The sequence below is a fragment of the Mobula birostris genome, chromosome 27 (assembly GCF_030028105.1).
Source record: "Mobula birostris isolate sMobBir1 chromosome 27, sMobBir1.hap1, whole genome shotgun sequence".
Classification (NCBI taxonomy): domain Eukaryota; kingdom Metazoa; phylum Chordata; class Chondrichthyes; order Myliobatiformes; family Myliobatidae; genus Mobula; species Mobula birostris.
Window position 1 is genome coordinate 29,496,091 of NC_092396.1, and position 18,174 is coordinate 29,514,264.

General features: G+C 42.8%; 1 protein-coding gene across 2 annotated transcripts in view; it reads right to left on the reverse strand.

Moving 5' to 3' along the window:
* The window catches only part of LOC140188599 (zinc finger protein 362-like), a 68,541-nt gene extending 57,443 nt beyond the window's left edge, over positions 1 to 11,098 (reverse strand). For both annotated transcript variants that reach the window (XM_072245031.1, XM_072245029.1), the window contains exon 1: positions 11,014 to 11,098. The gene's annotated coding sequence lies outside the window, so the exon portion shown is untranslated. The remainder of the gene's footprint in view (positions 1 to 11,013) is intronic.
* Positions 11,099 to 18,174: the final 7,076 nt, after the last annotated feature.

The window sequence follows — 18,174 nt, forward strand, 5'->3', positions numbered from 1 at the left end:
GACCCAAGTTCAATTCTGATCTCTAGCTCTGTCTGTGTGGAGTCTGCATGCTGTCCCTATGACCACGTGAGATTCCTCCGAGTGTCTAGTTTCCTCACACATCCCAACATTGTCCAATTTTATTGTCCTGAGCATACGTACCCAGGGTACAAATGGCATGAAAATTAGCTCCTTGCAGCAGCAGCACAGCATATCAAAAACACAGATTAAATGAACATAATTTATGCATAACTTACATGACAAAAGTAAACATGAGGATATTGGTGCAAGTTGTAGGAGAGAGAAAAAAAACAATATAGTCCAAGGCAGTATTAGGGGTTTTCATGTCAATTCAAGACCTGATGGCAGTAGGGATGAAGCTATTGTTGTACCATTATGTGAGGGTCTTCTGGCTCCTATTCCTCCTGCCTGAAGGTGGCAATATAGAGGACATGACCTGGTCAGTGAGGATCCTTAATGATATATGTCATCTTCCTGAGATATCGCTTCATGGATATGACCTCATGGTGGGGCAGCTGGAAATGTGATGACTCTGGCCGTGTCCACCACCCTCTGTTGTCTTTGGTGTTTCCATGCGTTGGAGGTCCCATAGCATGCTGTGATGCAACCAAACAGAAATGCTTTCCACCGTACATCTGTACATTTGCCAGAGTCTTCGATGACGTGCCGAATCTCCTTAAACTTCTAAGAAAGTAAAGGTTCTGCTGTGCCTTCTTCATGGTTGCTGAGGATAAATCCTACAAAATGCTGACACCCAGGAACTTGAAACTGCTTACCCCTTCCATCACAGACCCTTCAGTGTTTGTTCTTCGGACTCCTCCTCAAAGTCCATAATTGATTCCTTGGTTTTGCCGACAGCGAGGACGAGGTTGACATTACCAGACCACTCAACCAGTTGACCTCTCTCACTCTTGTGCTCCTCATCATCACCAAAAACGATTCTGCCATGAGTGCTGTCATCGGCCAATATGTAGATGCCGTCGGAGCTAGGCTTAGCCACACAGTGATTGGTATACAGTAGAGGGAGTAGAGTGTACCCGTGTGACAGTCAATAGGAGACAAGGTTCTTGATCCATTCTGATTGTGGTCAGCAGTCCAATTGTAAAGATCCTGGTCTTGCCTGTTATAAATTGCCCTCAGTGTAATCAATAAGTAGCAGAACCTGAAAAGTCATGGTGAAGAGGGGCGATAAATAGGTGCTTGGTGGTCAGTTTGCACGGTAGGACCCACTTCTGCTTGCATTGGCCATAATCCTGTGAACAGGCATCTCAGAAATGGATCAATATGGGATGAATCCCATGAACAGTTACCATCTCAACTAGTGCAAAGCTTGAGAAGCTGGCGAGATAATTAAGCAGCCTTACCATTCGCTTTAGACATCTTCATTTTTCATTAACAGTCTCCATGACAGAGAAAGAACAGGGTCCAACGTCAACTAAAAATATCTTTGGAAGATAAGTTGTGAAGGTTGATACAAAAAGGCATACTCAGCTTTACAAAGACAGAACACCAAATTAATCATAAGGTTTTTTTAAAAAAGCCTTTAAAAATGATGATGAAAGATCACCCCACTGAAACAGTGATTGATTCTCTGCAGACACAGCCTGGTCTTTCTGGTATTCTCCATTTTCATTGTATAAGACACTGGTTCAGATTCTCTCTGAGCAGTATTCTATTCTGGACACCCCAGGTTAAGTAGGAGTCAAGGATTGAAAGATATTTGCTGAATTGGTACGGGGAGGAGGCACTCCAGCAAGTAGAGGCAGTAGCAGCAGCAGAAGATTGTTCTCAGAACACGACAGCGATGTAACATCCTGCCACGATGGCCCTTCGTGCCTCGACTGCTATTCAATGACACTACAGCAGATCCTGCACTTTACCTTCCTACCTGATCACAATAGCTCCATTCTTTTAACTAAACTAAATTTTGAATGCAATCAACAACTCTGAATCCGCAGCAAATGGTAGAGAAAATTCCTAAGATTTATGTTGTTCCCAAATGCCCCATACGTCATCCTCAGACTAAGCTCCCAGTTCCAGGTGCTTTCAACTTAGTAAACAGTTTGTCAACATTTACCACATCAATCCTTCTCATAATGTTGTATGGCACAGTGAGATCAATTCTCGTTTTCCTAAACTGTTACAAGTTTAGGCCAATATTACGCAATCTTTTCCTCCCGTAACAAGGCCTTCATCTGGGTAGTAGTTAAGCTCATCTATGCTAAAATGCCTCGAGCCCAAACCTTCTCTTTAAACAGTAGCTCAGGATCAAGAGCGACTTCCTTCCACTCTGACTTACGTCCACTGCCAACTCTTCTGCGGAAGGGCATGAAGCGTCCATTGTAGTGAGTGGGTGAATCACCTCTGGGGTGACCAGCAATCATCCAGCAGGACCCGTGTGCTCCCGGTTCATGGGCCCTGAGCTTCTCAACAACATCCAGCATGCTCATTGAGTGGGCTTGAATCAAAGGTTCTCAGCCGTCAGGGGAGGAATGCTGAATTTCTTCCAGAGACTTTGAGGAGATTGCTAAATCTTTTCCCTTGACTGTGTAGTAATCCCTTCCCACAGCAGAGCTTTACCTGATGTCAGGTATATAAGCAACAAGTTCTACGTGACAGAGTCTTCCACATCTCAATAATGGGAATGTTGGGGGCCACTGCTAAGCATACATACAGTGGCGCTAGAAAGTTTGTGAATCCTGTAGAATTTTCTCTATTTCTGCATAAATATGACCTAAAACGTGATCAGATCTACACGTAAGTCCTAAAACTAGATTAAGAGAAATAACACAAAAAAATTATACTTGTTCATTTATTTATTGAGAAAAATGATCTAATATGACATGTATTTGTTGGAAAAAGTATGTGAAACTGGGGTAATGCCTTCTACAAAAGCTATTTGGAGTCAGGTGTTTCAATCAATGGGGTTATAGGTGTGGGTTGTAAAAAAGCCCTATAAAGAAGACACACAAAGTCAGATTACTGACAGAGCCAGAGCCTGCTCTTCTTAAGAAAGATCTGTTTATGTGCACCATGCCTCGACCAAAACAACTTTCAGAGGACCTTAGAGAAGAATTGTAGTGATGCATGAAGATGGAAAAGGCAACAAAAGCATTTCTAAAAATCTGAGTGTTTGTTCATCAGTCCACAGTAAGAGAAATTGTCTACAAACAGAGGAAACTCAGTACTGTTGCTACTCTCCCTAGGAGTGGGCATCCTGCAAAGATCATATCAAGAGCCTAACATGCAAAGCTGAACGAGGTGGAAAAAGAACCCTAGGGTACAGCAAAAATCCTGCAGAAATCTGCAGAACTTGCTAAAGTCTCTGTTCATGTATTCACTACTATATAAGAAAAACACTGAATAAGAATGACGTTCATGAAAAGACACCACGGAGGACACCGCCACTCCCTAAAACAAAATTGCTGCACATCTCAAGTTTGCAGAAAACCACCTGGATGTTCTACAACACATCTGGGACAATGTTCTGTGGACAGATGAGACAAAAGTTGAATGTCTTGGTAGAAATGCAGATCACTATGTTTTGAGGAAAAGGGCACTGCACACCAACAGCAAAACCTCATCCCAACTGTGAAGCAAGGTGGAAGGAGCATCATGGTTTGGGACTGCTTTGCTGCCTCAGGAGCTTGAACAGCATACAATCATTGAGGGAAGAATGAATTCAAAATTGTATCAAGACATTTTACAGGAGAATGTCAGGGTAGTGGTCCATCATCTGAAGCTTAATAGAATTTGGTAATGCAACAAGACAAATCAACAACAGAATGGTTTAAATTTTTTTTTTTAAACTGTGATTTGAAATGACCGAGTCAAAGGCCTAACCTTAATCTTATAAAAATGTTATGGAAGGACCTGAAACAAGCAGTTCTTGAAAGGAAGCCCACCAACATCCCAGAGCTGAAGCAGTTTTTTTTTTAAAAAAGGAGGAATGGCCTAAAATTCCTCCAAGCCGATGTGCAGGACTGATCAACAGTCACTGGAAATGTTTGGTGGAAGTTATTGCTGTAAAGGTGTCCATACCAGTTACTGAAAGCAAAGTTTCACATACTTTTTCCAACAATAAATAATTGAACAAATAGAATGTTTTTGTGCTATTTATTTAATTGGGTTCTCTTTATCTAGTTTTAGGACTAGCGTGAAGATCTGATCAGATTTTAGGTCATATTCATGCAAAAATAGAGAATATTCTACAGGGTTCACAAACTTTCTAGCACCATATACTTTCTTAGACAACTTTTCAACCGAGTACTCCAGGTGTCTGAACAACATCCTAATGCAAAAGGATTTCCCTTCTCTATACGACTCTCAGAGTCATACCATTTGTCTTCTTAACCATTTGCTCCCTTTGTACAATTACATTCAGACTTCTATGAACCAACACACCAAGATCTCCAAATTCCCTGAATACTAAGTTCATGAACTTGATATATTGATGTGCAAGAACGTGCACATTAAGTAGCAAAAGAGATAATTGAGCAGTCATGCCATCTCGGATGGGTATTTGCATTTTCAACTGCACATCAATAAGCATCTGCCATTTCTTATCAACTCTCCCAATCTACCCATATGCTAGAGCACAGGAGAAGAAATCAGATACATGTGTATATATGTAGGGTAAATTACTTCCAGTGCAGTAAGGTCAAAACTACAAGGAATGCAAATTCAAGATAGGTGAAGAATTTTGTTTTTAAAAACAAGGTGAGCTATTGTGCCTTTTTAAAAATGCATTTGCTCACAGAGCATGAACATTGCTGCCAGTGTCAGTATTTATTTTCTGCACCTGACTGCTCCCTGAAATGAGATGGTTAGGAGACAGCAACATTGGCAGGCCTAGACTTCCTTCTATGAGGAACATCAGCAAAAATTCATTAATGAGATGAGATTTAACTCAACTTCCCTGTTGGGTTCAAACTCACGTGTCTGCACTAATGGTTCAAACCTCCGGTTACAAGTTCAATCAGTTAACCACAATGCTTATGTTGTAGCTAGGAACTTAATGTCCCAAAGAGAATATATTCAAAAATGTGGGGCGTCACGGTAGTGTATTAGGCGTCACAGTAGCGTAGCGGTGAGTGTAATGCTAATACAACTTGGGGCGTTCTGGAGTTCAACTCTGGGGTCGTCTCCCCATGACCATGTGTTTCTTCCAGGTGCCCTGGTTTCCACCCTCAGTCCAAAGGCATGCCAGTTAGTAGGTTAAATAGTCATTGTAAATTGTCCTTTAATTAGGCTAATGTTAAATAGGTAAGTTGATGCACAGTGCAGATCAGTAGGCCAGAGGAGCCTGTATCTCTAAATAAATAAAAGACTTTACTGGGTTATAGGTAAAGAACAGATCCATGTTACACCTATACAGATGATTTGACCACTGGCAAAACCACAATGGTCCAAACTTCAGTGGCATTTCTTGCCTATTCCCTTGAGAAGGTGTTGGAAAGCCACATTTGAATGATGCAGTCCTTCCAGTGAAAGCAACCCCGCTTTTCCAGGATTTTGACCTATTGATTGTGACAAAACAGCCACACATTTCCACATCGGGATGGCGTTCCTGAACTTCTTTTCCCTTTTATCTACAGAGCCTGGGAAATTGGAAGGCACCGTTGGGGTGGGCAGATTTGTAAATGGTACGTGCAGCTTTGGTACACCAGCGGCAAATAAGTGGGATGGTGAATGGTAGCTAAAGCAAGCAAAATGCTCTGCTCTAAATTCTGAATGGATTTATTTATGTCCAAGGAATAAATTGGAAGGGAAGAATCAAAAATGAAAATTTACCTCAGAAATTGATGTTGGAAATTATGTTGACTAATCAACTTTTCAGGAACTTTTTATAACTTTCAATCCATTTAAGTGAGCAAGATGATTTGGTCCTCCCACTCAGAGAGAAATGATTGAGTTCATATCACAGCTGCTGACTGTTGAAGGACTTCAGGATCTTTGATGCCATTACCTAACCCAATGTCAATGTCTGTGCTGACCAGGCCATGAATGGAGGAGAACTAATTTAACATTTCTGAATTCACCTGTTGAGTGTTTTAGTCAAACCCTCTGCTGCTCCTGCAGACAACACATGAAAGAAATATTCCAGAATGAGACACAACAATAGGTTGAGAGGATTCACCACACTATTTAGAGCTGCTTTATGAAACTCTGGTTAAGCCGCATTCAGTTCAGATCGCCCCATTATAGGAAGGATATGGAAGTTTTGGAGAGGGTGCAGAAGAGATTTACCAGGATGCTGCCCGGATTAGAGGGTACTTGCTATAAGATGAGGTCAGACAAACTTGGTATGGTTTCCCTGGAGCGGTCGAGACTAACTAGTAACTTCACCTAAGTTCATAAGATTTGTTCGTTCATATGATGTGGGCGATCATGGTCTTTCCAGGACCATGACTGTTCTTGGCAAATTTTTCTACAGAAGTGGTTTGCCATTGTCTCCTTCTGAGCAGTGCCTTTACAAGACAAATGCAAATACCTGCGTCAGGATGCTGTCTGTTGACTATAGCTCAGCATTTAACACCATCATTCCTGATCGAAAAGCTACAGAACCTGGGCCTCTGTACCTCCCTCTGCAACTGGATCCTCAACTTCCTAACCGGAAGACCACAATCTGTGTGGATTGGAAATAACATCTCCACTTTGCTGACAATTAATACTGGCGCACCACAGGGATGTGAGCTTAGCCCACTGCTCTACTCTCTAAACAGCCATTACTGTGTGGCTAGGCACAGCTCAAATGCCATCTACAAGTTTGCTGCTGATACAACCATAGTTGGCAGAATTTCAAATGGTGACCAAAGGGCGTACAGGAGCGAGGTATACCAGCTAGTTGAGTGGTGCCGCAGCAACGACCTTGAGCTCAATGTCAGCAAGACCAAAGAGCCGATTGTGGACTTCAGGAAGGTTACGACAAGGGAACATAAACCAATCCTCACAGAGGGATCAGAAGTGGAGAGAGTGAACAATTTCAAGTTCCTGTGTGTCAATATCTCTGAGGACCTAACCTGGATGCAACATACTGATGCAGCTATAAAGAAGGCGAGACAGTGGCTATATTTCATTAGGAGTTTGAGGACATTGGTTTGTCAACTGAAACAATTGAAAACATCTACAAATGTACTGTGGAGAGCTTTCTGACTGGCTGCATCACCATCTGGTATGGGGTGGGGGGAGCTACTGCACAAGATCAAAATAAGTTGCATAAACTTGTAAAATTACATATAGAACATAGAGTAGTACAGCACAGTACAGGCACTTCGGCCCACAATGTTGTGCTGACCCTTAAATCCTGCCTCCTATATAACCCCCCCCGACCTTAAATTCCTCCATATACCTGTCTAGTAGTCTCAAATTAGTCAGCTCGATCATAGGTACCATCCTCTGTAGCATCCAATCCATTTTCACGCAGTGGTGCCTTAGGAAGGTGCCGTTTGTCATTAAGGATCCTCACCACCCAGGATATGCCACTGTTACCTTCAGGAAGGAGGTATAGAAGCCTGAAGGCACACACTCAGCGATTCAGGAACAGCTTGTTCCCCTCTGCCCTCTGATTTCTGAATGGACATTGAACCCATGAACACTATCTCACTATTTTCTTATTTCTGTTATTTTTGCACTACTTAGTTTAACTTAGTTGGCATTTTGGGCTGAAGGGTCTCATCGACTGTACCTCTTCCTATAGATGCTGCCTGGCCTGCTGCGTTCCACCAGCATTTTGCGTGTGTTGCTCATATACTTACTGTAACTCAGTTTGTTTTCTCTATATTTATTTATCATGGATTTCACTGTTCTGCTGCTGTTAACAAATTTCACGACATATGCCAGTGACATTAAACCTGATTCTGAAGATGGACGACCCCAGCCATTTTCAATAGTGTTCAGAGGTGGTCTGCCTGGCGTCAGTGGTCGCATAACCAGGACTTGTGACGTGCACAAGCTGCTCACACGACCGTCCACCATCTGCTCCCATGGTTTCACATGACCCTGATCGGGGGCTAAGCAGGTACAACACCTTGCCCAAGGGTGACCTGCAGGCTAGCAGAGAGAAAGAGCGCTTTACACCTCCTTCAGTGGAGAGGCATCTTCACTCTATCACAAGATTGAGAGAGGCGTGGATGGAGAAGACAGCTAGTAGCTTCTCGCCAGGGTGGAAATCTCTAATACTAGAGGGCTTACACTTAAGGTGAGGGGAATAAATTTAAAAGTGATGAGCAGGGCAATATTTTGTTTTGTTTAGAGAGATGGGTGCTTGGAATACACAGCCAACAATGGCACTGGAGGCAAATATGAGAGAGGCATTTAAGAAGTCTTAAACAGGAACATCTGCAATGAATTTAGGAACAAGGGATTAGTTTCGTTAGAAATCTAATTAGTTCGGCACAACATTCGGGGCTGAAGAGCTTGTTCCTATACTGTTCTGCTCTATTTTTCCAATGTTTAATAAAGTTACAGGAAACAAAATGGAAAATGTTGTGAAACACCAGCACCAGTACAGAGAGAAGCAGCACTAGAACAATCACAACAGGGGCTATCGACCCTAAACACTAACTGTGTCTTCCACCGCAGATGCTGTCCAACCAGCTGAGTGTTTCCGGCACTCTCTGCTCTGAAGGAGCTAAAAAAAAATAATAAGTTAACCTGGATTCCCCTGAAGAGAGGCGGGAACATGGCCTCCACAGGTCCCTCTTATGCTGTGCTGATTTTTGTTATTTTCACACTTCCCACAGCTGCAATATCTTGTTCTTGAATTTCTAAATTTGAATAATATTAAATGTGACATGTGAAGGCTGAGAAATGGTCTCGACTGGATGCTAAACTGAGCATGTGATAAGTTTATAATTCAAGGGTACAACACTGTGAATGCTAGAAATATAAAGCATAAACAGAAAATGCGAAAGTACTCAGCAGATAACGAGGGGCAATCCATGTTTCAGCTCATTGACTTTTCACTAAAACATGAAATATTAACATAATCATAAACTTCAGCAAATAGAATGGTTGAGCACAGAGAAAAGTTAGATTGTAGATACCCAAGAAAAAAACCTTCCTCCTCCCCACTGCCATCCACATAAACATCAGTTCTCCAAAAATAAAGCCTGTACAGTTTTTGGATTAGGAACTCTTGTCACCCTATAAGGCCTGCAAGAACCATGCGTGTTGTCGTTGCTGGGTGGGTGAAGACTGGAAACCACAGTAATGCCCCTACAGTAGAACAACTTCAATGCTTCTTTCCTCAAACTTTATCATAAAACTCAATGTACGTAATGTTACGTCATTAACTATTAAAATGAATTGATTTCCCCAATGTTCAACGGTCTTGTGTTTGGCATGCAAAGCACAAATGACTGTATTAACCATCAATTAACAAGCAGCCTTTGAACTAAGGACAGAATAGAAACAAAATGTAGTACTGTAGTAAATTATTCATTTTAATGCTATATAGTGGTGGCAAATATTAAATTACTACTTAAAAACTGTTTAGCCTCAACACATCAGTCGTAAATTTTGATAGTTCCGCACCAAATCGTGAAAATTGGAAAATCAATGTGTACTTTCCCTTTGGCAACCAAAAATACTGTATGTGCACATTATTTGCTTTCAGAAGTTCCATTATATATTCCAAAATTGCCCCAAACGAGCACAATGGACAGAGAACAACAGTGTCCATCCAGAATCTCTTCACTGATCCAGACCAAACACAACCACTACCAAATGTCCGCAATGACCATTTCAGACAAGAAACTCAGTCTGCCCAGTCACACGTCCTACCTGAAGATTTCCCAGGGTAATCACCTACCTATCCAGTCAAGTATCTAGAGCCACTTTGAGCGCCAAACCATCAATTTTCCTTATAAGCAACTTGCTCACTCAGGCAGACTCAGAGACCCTCTTGGCCCCCTTTCAGGGTCCTATTCCCTAGATTCAGCAGCATCACCTGAGAAAGCCTATTCCAGAAAGTCCTGCCAACCGCGCCAATTTAACCTCAACAGCAACACAACAAATACAATGCTCACGTAAACAAGTCCACTTTTAAAAAATAAAGTTCTAACATAGACTATATCCCACAATATGTTGGCAGTCCTTATTTGCAAGTGTATTTTGCATAATTCCATGTTACTCCCAGCCATTTATTTAATGCAAATCAATTCTTGTTTTCATTTAAAAGCATTATAAGATGAACGCAGTGTTTAAAAGCCACATTTTCTCTTTTTTAACAATATGCAGTGTTCAATTTTTAAAAGAAAACTTCTGAACACAGATTTCAAAAACTTCAATCTTTCAAACCCCAAGATTGAATTTAAATTTAAAACTAAAAAAAACTTTGAGTAAAACTTGTTATTATTAGTTCTAAAACAGCAAAGCTTTTTTTAAAAGATGTGTAAAGGCGGTTATATGGTTTATTTCTCTGAAATGACTTAATTAATAAAGATTGGTATTATCTTAAATACAAATATGTTGAATTTCTTATAAACTTTTGCAAAAACAAAAAAAAAAGCAGTACATTATAATATTGCACGGATTGCCTCAACTGCCCCTGTGCACCGCCTCTCCCACATTCTCAGACAGTCTGGACTTTTTTTAATAAAAAAAGCGACAAAAGAAAAAAACAAAAATGGCAGCCAGTGTTTAAAAAAGGACATAGAGTCGCCATATTTTGCAGGTCCCAAAGTAATGAAACAAAAAAATAGCGATCTGCTCGGATCAGCTCTAACATTTGCATGTCTGATGATTCATTGTTTACGTGCGATTTAAGAATTGCCAAGGGTTTGAATCGCCCGGCACACACACAAAAAAAAATTCAGACGCTTGAACACTTCCTAGAACACGCATGCCTTGCATTGCATTTGAATGCAAAAGCCAAAGATCTGAAAATACTGTGACACTTTGCATGGAGCAAAACATCGCCTCGCCTCTAATCTCGCCTCTGCACCACAAGCATTGTTTGCACTGAATGCAAAAACACCAAGTTTTGAAATCACAGCATTGCATACAGACCTTGCTTGCAAAGGGTCTTTTTTTAAAAAAAAATAAAAGGGTTGCGATGATCTTCGGGCTTGTTTCAGGCAGATCTCATCTTCCGGGTCGCCTGCAATTCACTTCTGGTTACTACAGGCAATGAGGGGGTCTGGGTCTGGGAAATCAGTCCATGAAAAGTACTTTAGTACCACGATATTTCATTGACACGCTCAAAGCAGCGTTCCCCACTTTATCATTTTTTTTAGTGTGTGAACATCGGATAGGTTCTTTATATATACAGAAGTTAAATATGTGCACTGGGCTGGAACTTTCAGTCATGCAATATCATCTTGGGTATCACCTTCCAGCATTTCTCTTTAAAATATTATAATTAGTGCACTCACGATAATTTCTGGGGTATTAATACCCATATTCTCAGATCTTAAAAACAAATATTTGCCTTTAATAAAAATACGCTATGCTAAGTTCACAGTGAGACTGGTGCTCGGAGGAGGTTGTAATGACTTGCGTTTAAATCACACTTTTAATGTGGGAACAGCCTTAAAACGTTCAGCGGAATTGTAATCAGGCAGAAACTGATCCCAAGCCAAATAAACTAGAGAGGTTGTGAGATGCAAGTGTTGAGTCAGGTGTTGAGGAAGTTCCCGAAGTTGGAGAGGGGCACAGAGAGTGGGTAAGGAGTTCATGATATAAAGTCCATGCTGACCTGAACTTAAGATCCTAAGGTGCAGTGGCAGAAAGAGGCCATTCGGCCCACTGTGACTGTTCCTGAAGGACAGATTTGGAGGATACACAAGTCTTCAAGGGAGGTGCTTGGGGGAATGAAAGGCAAATGTAAGTCTTCAGTGACTGATTAGAACCATTCACGCTGGTATTTGTGTAACACACATGAGGTTTACGAATGAGGAGGCAGTAGACAGGAGAAGAATAGAACAGAATCGTAATGAGGGTTTTAAGTTGAAATGGGGCGAGGCAGGAGCAGAGATGGACAACGTGAAAGAATTGGACCAACTTGACCATGGGGAGGACCGTGTGGTGAAAGCTCACCTCGTGGGTAGACCCGACGAGGAGCAGCCTGGTTGTGTATCAGAATGCTGGCAGGAAGAGGGATGGCGTTGGAATGTAGTGAAGGGACTGAGAGAGATGATGGAGAAGTCATACTCACAACTTTCTCCTCGGCCCTGATACATTTCCGATGCTGTGACTGAAGGGCGCCATTTGTCTTCTCTATTTCTGCCCCCTTGTGGATCCTATAATGTCATTTGGAAAAGCCCCAACCTCTGGAAATCCCTCCATAAACTCTTTATTCCACTTCAAACCTATCCCTTTAACCTGACATTTTGAGACAACTATCTCCTTATATGTGAAAACTTGACCACTGACACTTGATTTGATGTGAATCATCCAAATAAATCCAAGTTCTTTTCATTTTCTTTCTGGAGAATAAGCAAACCATAATGCTGTTGAATAAACTCCATTCCTTGCCTTCAGATAGATCCATGCCACGTTTTGTAGTATACACAAGAATAGATTCATTTGGAGCACATGGTCAAGGAGGGGTACAACAACACTACTGGAGTTGTTTTAAGACTATAGGAACATAAGACATAACAAATTTTAGGCTTTTTGGTCCATTGAGCCAGCTCCACCATTTGATCATGGCTGATATATTTTTCCCGCTCAACCACATTCTCCTGCCTTCTCCTCATAACCTTTGACTCCCTTAATAATCAGGAACCTATCAAACACCGCTTAACTACACTCAATGACTTGGCCACCACAGCCGTCTGTGGCAATGAATTCCACAGAATTATCACCTTCTGGTTAAAGAAATTGCCCGTCATCCCTGTTCTAAAGGGATATCCTCCTGTTCTGAGGCGCCGCCCTCTGGTTCTAGAAACTTCCACTGCTTGAAACATCCTCTCCATGCCACTCTATGTTGGCATTTCAATATTCGGGAGGTTTCAATGAGATCTCATCCCCCGACCTTGTTGTTCTAAACTCCAGTGAGTCCAGGCAACACACACAAAATGCCAGAGGAACTCTGCAGGCCAGGCAGCATCTATGGAAAAGAGTACAGTCGAAATTTCAGGCGGAGACCCTTCATCAGGACTGGAAAAAAAAAGATGAGAAGTCAGAGCATCAGAGGGAGGTGATGGGCAGGTAAGGAGATAAAGTGGGAGAGGGAAACAGGAATGGTGACAGGGGCGGGGTGGGGAGAGGCAATTACTGGAAGTTTCGAGAAATCCATCTGCTCCCGGTGTGGTTCTTATGTATCAGTGAGAACTGACATAGATTGGGAGACTGCTACACTGAGCACCTACGTCCCATCTGCCAGAAAAAGCAGGACTTCCCTGTGGTCATCAATTTCAATTCTACTTCCCATTCCCATTCGGACATGTCAGTCCATGGCCTCCTCTATTGAGGCCACACTCAGGTTAGAGGAACATCTTATATTCTATCTGGGTAACCTCCAACTTGATGGCATGAATATTGATTTCTCAAACTTCTGGTAATTGTCCCTCTTCACCATTCCCTGATTCCCTCTCTCACAATATTTCCTTACCTGCCTATCACCTCCCTCTAGTGCTCCTCCCCATCTGATTTTCCCTTCTCCTGCCTGTATCTCTTTCACCAATCAACTTCCCAGCTCTCCACCTCTTCCGTTTTCATCTATCACCTACCAACATATTTCTTCCTCCCCTCCCCCTCCTTCTTGCTCTGACTTCTCTTCTTCTTTTCCCTATTCCTGATGAAAGTTCTCGGCCCAAAACATCAACTGTTTACTCTTTTGCATAGATGCTGCCTGGCCTGCTGAGTTCTTCCAGCACTTTGTGTGCGTTGCTTGAATTTCCAGCATCCAAATTGTTCTGTTCCTTTGTACTACGGTGCAAATGTTTAGAATTCAGCTCAGTTTTATTCCCACTCAGCTCACCAGCCAGAGGCGAATGCAAAACGTACCTGCACAATGAGAGCCTTAGGCCAAACTGTCACCTGGAGCTTTTGCAAGTGGGCCCCACAATGCATCTCCCTTTCCAGTCTACCACGTTGTGTGGTGTTGGATCAGTGTTGTCTCCTCCCCTTTGCATACTGCTTAACAAGAGGTAGCTTCTGCCCCATTGTTATAAGACTATTAAATAGTTCCCTAGTATGATAAGGTGTTCTCTTAACCTCATAACCTAGTTTGTTGTGATCTTGCACCTTATTGTCTACTTGAGCTGCATTCCTCTGTGACTGTACACTTTATTCTGCACAACGCACACACACAAAATGCTGGAGGAACTCAGCAGGTTGGGCAGCATCTGTGGAGGAAAATAAATAGTCAGTGTTTGTTCTACCTCAGTGCACTGTGTAATGCATTGTGCAAGAGCTCTTCACCGTGTGACAATAATAAACCAATTCCATTTCCAATCCCGATTTATAGAGTGTCACAGCTGCTAATTTGCTTATAGTAAGAGGAAAGGGCATTGTTTAAATCACCTGCGTTATGACTTCACTGTTTACTTTTCTAATTCTTCTGGTATGGAATTGTGGAATGCATCCTGGCACCCTGTGTTGTGGCATGGATAGGTACACAAAATCCGGCCTGACACTGAGGGAGCACTCCACTTTTCTGCAAAGCCTTGTTTCAGATCAGGCATTCGATTACAAAGTCAGGAGTGGGGGCACTTGCCAATGATCGCACAATGTCCGACTGCGTTCATCGCTGCTGAGCAAGCGGAGCTGCCCATGCCTGCACACTCCAAACCTGGACAACTTACAGGCATTGGCTGATAAGTGACATGTAACGCAAGTGGTCCTCCACAAGGACCACCAGCTTGCCGTATGGTTTGGAAGCCTGCGTGCCCCAATGACCCAGGCAGCTACGTTTCTCTAATGATGGTGCCGGTAGACACGGTAACACAGTGGTTACTGCAGTCCTAGTGACCTGGGTTCAATCCTTCCACTGCCTGTAAGGAGTTTGTACATTCTCCCCGTGACCGTGAGGTGTTCCGGTTTCCTCCAATAGTCCAAAGACGTACTGGTTGTTAGGTGAATTGGTCATTGTAAATTGTCCTGTAATTAGGCTAGGGTTAAATTGGGAGATAACTTGGCAACCAGCTTTAAGGACTGGAAGGGCCTATTCTACACTGTTTTTAGGCATTCGTTAGTCTCATGAGACCATGGATTTGGGCCTTGGAAAGTTTCCAGGGTGCAGGCCTGGGCAAGGTTGTATGGAAGACCAGCAGTTGCCCATGCTGCAAGTCTCCCTTCTCCACACCACCGATGTTGTCCAAGGGAAGGGCATTAGAACCCATACAGCTTGGCACCAGTGTCAAGTATCTGTATGTACTGTATCTCAATAAATAACAATAAATAAAAGTGACAAAAATAAACCGATTTACCAAAACCACTGAACAATAATGCAAACCCAGTCTCTACTAACCCTCCGCATCTTTTAAATGCTTTGCTGCAGGTATAATCTAGCAAAATTCCTCTGATCCACTCCCAAAATTCTCTTCAATATGTGTTATCTGTAACTTGACCTTTGCCTTGATCCGAACCTCCAGTGCTGTGTGCTCCAGCTACAGAGATCAACACTGGCATTCCTTTAACCTTTGAAAATGTATTTGTGTCATCGAACAATGACAGCACAGTTGGCAGCCACCTGCTCGGAGGCCAGTGCCATCCTCCAGCAAGGACTACAATTCTAGTCTCATTCTTCAGCCAAATAGTTTATTTTGCTCAGATCTCTTTTGAATGCTCTCATTGAATCCACCTCCACCAGTCCTTCACCTAATGTATTATAAATCGCTGTGTAAAAGTTATTTTGCTATTCACCTTGAACCTGTGATTTTTGACCCTTCCACCAAAGGGAACAGTTTTCACCCTAACTGCTCTGGTCTCAATGCATCAGGCTCCCACTAAACTCCTTGCCGTAAGGAGGATCTCCACAGCTTCTCCTGTACACGGTGGCATGCACTCCAACACATCCTTTTAAAGTTGGTGACCAGAACTGGATGCAGTACTCCAGTTATGGACGAACCGATAAGGAGTAACAGATTCTGCAGATGCTTGTCCATTCGTCCCTCCTCGCAGATCCCTGTCCTGGCACTTACCCCTGCAAGCGGCATAAATGCTACACCTCCTCTGCCAGGGCCCCAGACATGCCTTCTAGGTGAGGCACTGCACCTGCAAGTCTGTGGGAGTCATCTAGTGTTCTTAGTGTGGCCTCCTCTACATCGGTGAGACCCAACATAAATTGGGGGACTTTCACTCCGTCACCACAACAGGCAGGATTTCCCGTTGGCCAACCATTCCGCTTGAGTTTCCCATTCCCAATATGGCCTGTCAGTCCATGACCTCCTCTATTGCCACAATGAGACCAAATTTGGGTTAGAGGAGCAACTCCTCAGATTCCATATGGGAAGCCTCCAACCTGATGGCTTGAACAACGATTTCTCCAATGATGGTACTTTATCTCTCCCTCTCCTTTTCCATTCCCCATTGTGGCTCCCCTCTTACCTCTTCTCTTCTCCTCTCCTACCTATCACCTCCCTTTTGTGCCTCTCCTTCTTCCCTCTCTCCTATAGACCACGTTGCCCTCTCTTATCAGATTCCTTCTTCAGCCCTTTACGTTTCCATCTTTTACATCCCAGCTTCTCACTTTGTACCTCCCCTCCCTTCTCACCTGGCGTCACCTATCACCTACCTGCTTGTACTCCTTCCCGTCCCGTCATCTTCTTATTCTGGCTTCAGCCCCCTTCCTTTCCAGTCCTGATGAAGGGTCTCAGCCCAAAACATTAAGTATTTATTTCTCTCCATAGGTGCTACCTGATCTGCTGAGTTTCTCCAGCATTTTGTGTGTGTTACTATGGCAGAACCAATGTTTTATAAAGGTTCATTGGAACTTATTCACCTTTTAGTTCTGTCCTCTAATGCTATGAATAAATCCTAACTGTACTCACTAATGATTTTTTGTTCTAAGTTTCTCTATTCATCCCCAGTTAGAGCTTCTTTCTACTCCTCATCTACCTTCCTTTCCCTGTTCCAAAGAGGAAGGCAACTCACCTTCCTCTTTAAATTCAAGCTTGTCAGGCAGTCGGGCTCACACTGGGATGAGGATGTCGGGCCAGGTTAACCTCGGGAAGAAGCCATATTCCGGTTCTCCTCCTCCTCGGGAGTGGTTTACTTTACAGGACTGCTTTCTTCCACCATCTCTTCTGGGCGTTGGTACATCTAAGTTGCCTACTGGCGCTCTTCAGGTAAATCTGAAGATTCTCCTCACAGACATTGGGCACTGACAATGATTCACCACATGATAAACCAAAAGCAAAATAAAACAAAATCAATCCAGGGCAGGACAGCCTACTTGATTAGAATCTCTTCACCAATCTTTCCATTTATTTTCTTACCATTGATACACTTTGGCTTCAGTTATGATTTCTCTAAATTACGGTACTTTCTCCCCCCCTCCCCCTTCTCTCCTTTTCCCAGGCTTTTCCACTACCAGCTCCCAACCCCATGATATCCACCATCAAGAAGGACAGGGAGAACGGGTGCATGGGAACACCACTCTCAGCAGGTTCTCTTGCAAGCCGCATGCTACCCTCTTAAACTAAAATCCTGTCAGTTTCCAGACAAAAGATCTCGTGGAACTATTTCACATTATCTCTCTGTGACTCTGAGATCAGGGGAGATGTTCCCAATGCCCTGGCCGGCACTTATCGCTCAGTCAGCTTCATTAAAGCCCATTATCTTGCAGTGACCATATTGCAGTTGATAGTAATTTGTAGCTGAGTTTCTTTTTGGTATGTAAGTGTGCTCTTCTAAAGTATTCCACTGGCTGTTAAATGCTTTGGGTTGTCCCAAGGCTCTGAAAGCCCTTTTCCATCTTTATTTATTTCTGGAAGTGGTCTCAAGAAAGATATTAGCAGCCTGTATGGCCTTAGGCATGCTGTTGTGAGGGAATGATACAGTATTCCAAACCAAGAAAAACACATAGTGCACTCACTCAAGGAAGCACAACACATGTTAATTTTGAAAATTATAAGATAGTAGGCCATTCCATCCATTGAGTCTGCTCCGCCATTCAATCATGGGCTGATCCAATTCTTCCAGTCATCCCCACTCCCCTTTCACCCCATACCCTTTGATGCCCCGGCTAATCAAGAATCTATCTATCTCTGCCTTAAATGC